Source organism: Tupaia chinensis, unplaced genomic scaffold (genome assembly GCF_000334495.1).
Source record: "Tupaia chinensis unplaced genomic scaffold, TupChi_1.0 Scaffold000513_1, whole genome shotgun sequence".
Taxonomy (NCBI): Eukaryota; Metazoa; Chordata; class Mammalia; order Scandentia; family Tupaiidae; genus Tupaia; species Tupaia belangeri.
This window is the reverse complement of record NW_006160026.1, coordinates 1,612,925-1,617,476: the sequence shown is the minus strand read 5'-3', so window position 1 is coordinate 1,617,476 and position 4,552 is coordinate 1,612,925. Positions and strand designations below refer to the sequence as shown.

Here is a 4,552-nt window from a genome sequence, read left to right as displayed (position 1 = left end):
TGTTGGGGCCATTGTGTCAACTTTTGTCAGAAGGATTCAATCCCATCCTGTTTACTTGCCCCAATACATGCCCAGTACTATGGGTATCTTAATTCTCTATTGCTAATCTTCTTCCTATTTTTATTTCTGCTTTGCTTCTTAATATTGCTTTTTTTTGTTTTTGTTTTTTAAATCAAGGCAGGAAGTAAAACTAGCCATGCCATATTAACCAATACAGATGTAACAGTGATGAAATTAATATGGTATTTTTTATTTCCATCTGATCTCTCAGGTCCATTTCACAAATTAGTTGGAACCAGTAAGAGAAGAGGAATAGTTGGTGAGGTTTTTCTGCTGCCGACCTGTCCCCATAATGCCAAGAGATTTGATCCATAATCAAGGGCAGCTCAGAGACTTGAAAGAACTTTTCAAAAGAACCCAATCTGATGAGATTTGCCAAAGCTATACAGACAATGAGAGAAGTCACAGGAGATGTTATTTGAGTATGGTCTTTGAATGACTAGGGCATTTACAGATAAAAATGAACTGACACTCTAGAAAGAAAGGATCAATTAACAGAGTACTGATATAAATAGGAGAGAGAGAATTGATGAGTACTTGTAAATGCTGAGCTGGGATTTAATATAGTATTGGTGGATCATGAGTCTATGTAGTTTTGGAAAGTAAAACTTTAAAAAGTGAATTTGTCTGAGGAATGGCATAGAAAACAGAAAATTAAGATTGTTGATGTAGTGAGTTGGGTGGAGAATAAGAAATCATTGAAGAGTTATCTAAAAACAGTAGCTTCACATGATTTGCCAGTATTAAATATGTCTTTTCCATGCCAAAAATTTTACTGTATGAGTTTGTGTATTTGTGTGTGTTTTTTTCTTCTTTTTTAGTTTGTATTGTTGATGTTAAAAGAAACCAGCTAATGTTGGCATACACTGAAGTTTGAACTTAGCCCAGTCCAAAATACATTTGTATGTGTACCTATGTGTATATTAATGTGTGTGTGTGTGTTTAACCATGCATGTAAAAATAGCTAGTTATTTATAAAAATTCAGAAACAGGAAGACTGTCCATGTCTAAATATTAAGATAATCATTTTAGTCTCATTCGTTCTTTAAAGGATGGACAAACCTTACCAGACTTAGGGATTCTCCAAATGTCTTGAGCTATTTTTTTAAATGTTTTGGGTTTGGCAGGTCACAAAGTCAATGTTTGCCAAGTCCTTTTTTCCTTAATTTTTAAACCCACATGTATTTCAAGGGAATTTTATGCATATGTTTTCTATTCACTTACACTTAACTCATCAAAAAAGTTTTAAGGACATTTGAAGTCCAGTAAATTTTCAAAGTCTCTATTATTAAAATCCTGGAAATTGTAATTAAATTCTGGATGCCCAAGACTGGCATTTATCCAGAAATCAGGACTTAAGTCTTATACATGTACCTTACTAAATGCCTGTTTTGTTAATGAAAAACTGGAATTTTTTTAAAAAGTTGATTTATTTATATCTTCCACTAACAACAGAAACAAAGAGAGAGAGAGAGAGAGAGAGAGAGCAAAGAGAATCCTCCACAGGGTTTGCTACTCTAATGCATTCTTGGCCTTAGTCAGCCTCATATCATGGACACATGCAGGGTATTCAGGGAGGTCTCTGGACCCGTGGCCTTCCAATGTGAGTCTTTGAGTCAGACACACAGAGCATCATGTTTTCTACTATGCCACTGTCCAGCCTCTGGAATGGTGGTTAAGGTTTCATTCTTAGCATCAGAAGCTAATTCTACCAATACTAGCAATATTGGCATCTATCCTAGCAGTGGTGATGAGTTTCCATTGACCTGAGTGGTAGTGCTAGGTTTTCCCCAGACTACTCAAATGCTTCCTGGCTCTCCTAATCCTTCTCCTGATCACTTTTGTAAGATAAACAAAGTACAATTTTGACTATTAGATTAAAGCGCGGGTGCTTGAACCCAAGACGTTTACCTCATTGACTGTATAACTACTCTACACAGTGGTAGAGCAGTGAGGTGAGAATTACTCTCAAGTGGGCACATTAAATTCCTAAAACTCCAGGCAGAAATCAGCTAGTTCTGTATGACTGGATTTCTGAATTCTGACTGGATCTCCTCATGTGAAAATTCGTCTTCCATTGTCAACACTGGAGGAAACAGAATTTAAAATTTCATTTGTTTCGTTTTTTGTTAAAGGAAAGGGTGAACTCTGGGGCCTTAGGTTTATTTTTAGACTGAAGAAAAAAATGAAAATTCTTACAATTTGTGCAGCTGTGAAATGAGGGGACTGGATTATGCTAATGGTCCTCAACCTACTACAATTTGACTTAAAGTGCTCTATATAGTGAGTAAGGTAGCAGATCCATGAGTTATGTGTCAGTACTTTAGAATATGAAAGCAATGCAATTGTTGCTAGTGCTTTAAAAAATATTGACATCTTTGTGCATGTTTTGAATAATGGAAAAATAATACTTCAGTTTTTAATAAATGAAAGTTGATCATCAGAGTTTTTAATTTTTTTTTCTTTTTTTGGAGAGGTTTTTGCTATTGGGCATGTGTGCTTGCCAGAAAGACAGAGAGAGACAGAGAGACAGAGAGTGAGAAATCACCTCCAGGGAGGATGGCCACGCTGCAATCCCTTCTCCTCCATTCTCCTCTCAGGATCTTGGGCATGCACGCACACGCACCCGGCGTGAGTTTAAGCCGCCAGGTCCTGAACTTGAACCATGGTCAACTACATGGGAGTCCAGTGACATAGCCATTACACTAACTGCTGGTCCCAGTTTTTAAATTTTTTTAATAAGATATGTATTGTGAGGAAAATAAAGCTGTTCATTGTTGGTAAAAAGTCAGAGGTAATAATAATAATACTAATAATTCCACTAAGTGAATCCACCGAAAAGGCTCAATATGCACAGTTTTTATTGCATTTGTTGTTTTATTTTGCCATAAGATGTGCACACTCACTGGAGAGACACAAAGAGGAGACAGAAGGAAAGTAAAGGAGCACTCTCCAGAGGGCCCTGGCCATGCCTCAGCCTCTTTTCCATTTCTCTTCTGGGGAATTTCGGGCATGGACATTCACACACTTGCCCAGCATATTTCTTTCTTTCTTTTTTCCTTTTTTCAGAGAGATTTGTGCTGGACAGAGAGACAGAAAGTGACAAATCACCCCCCCCCCCCCCCGGGGGGGGGGGGGTGGTGTCGCAACCCCCCCGGAGGGGGGTATGGTCATGTTGCAATCTCTTCTGCTCCATTCTCTTCTTGGGAGTTTGGGGATGCACACGCACGTGCCTGGCATGAGTTTTAAGCCATCAGGTCCGGGACTTGAACCGTGATCAACTACATGGGAACCCAGCAACATAACCATTACACCACCTGCTGGTCCCCAAGCATGTTTTTCAAGCAGCTGGATCCAGTACTTGAACCACACAGTCAGTCACATGGGATCCAGTCACCTTATCCACCATACTACTGGTCGGTTGGCTCTACAATGTGTTTTTTCAAAAGTATCTGAATTGTGGAGGCTGAGCTCTGGGGACTGAGCTGATCGCGGGCGGGCACGGTGGCCCAGGCACCCCGGGCGTCAGGTTCCTGTCAGCCGGCACAGGAAACAAAAGCTGCTGAAGCTGTCTGTGGCTGTGCAGAACTCCCCCAGCTCTCCGGACCTGAAGTCCTGCCACTACTGTCCAGCCGCCTGTGTCCTGGGCCTCACCTAGATAAGCCTGAGTAGGAACAAGCCATCTCCATCCACCCGCAGCCATGAACTTCCTCCGGCGGCATCTCTCTGATAGCAGCTTTGTGGCCAACCTGCCTAACGGCTACATGACGGACCTGCAGCGCCCAGATAGCTCCACCAGCTCCCCTGCCTCCCCAGCCATGGAGAGGAGGCACCCCCAGCCGCTGGCAGCCTCCTTCTCATCTCCAGGATCCAGCCTCTTTAGCTCCTTCTCCAGCGCCATGAAACAGACCCAGCAGGCCCCCTCAGGGCTAATGGAGCCTCCGGGTCCCTCCACACCTGTTGTTCAAAGACCCAGGATCCTGCTGGTAATGGATGATGCCCACACGGACTGGTCAAAGTATTTCCATGGAAAGAAGGTGAATGGAGGTATTGAGATCCAAGTGGAACAGACTGAATTCTCGGAGTTGAACCTGGCCGCCTGTGTTACAGGGGGCTGTATGGTGGATATGCAGGCTGTTAAAAATGGGACCAAAGTTGTGAGCAGATCCTTCAAGCCAGATTTTATCCTGGTCCATCAACATGCCTACAGCATGGCCCTGGGTGAAGACTACTGAAGCCTGGTCATTGGCCTCCAGTATGGAGGGCTGCCTGCTGTCAACTCCCTCTCCTCCGTCTACCACTTCTGCAGCAAGCCCTGGGTGTTCTCGCAGCTCATTAAGATCTTCCACTCCTTGGGTCCTGAGAACTTCCCACTTGTGGAGCAAACATTTTTCCCCAACTATAAACCAATGTCTGCTTATACAAGCATTCTAGGCAATAAAGTAAATGGAATAAGAAAAGTCTGAAGGGATAAAAGAAAATGTAACCACAG

The 4,552-nt window shown here is 42.3% G+C and overlaps 1 pseudogene; it reads left to right on the top strand.

The window, feature by feature from the left end:
- The first annotated feature begins 3,698 nt into the window (after nucleotides 1-3,698).
- On the top strand, nucleotides 3,699-4,304 carry LOC102474856 (synapsin-3 pseudogene; annotated as a pseudogene).
- The last annotated feature ends 248 nt before the right edge of the window (nucleotides 4,305-4,552 follow it).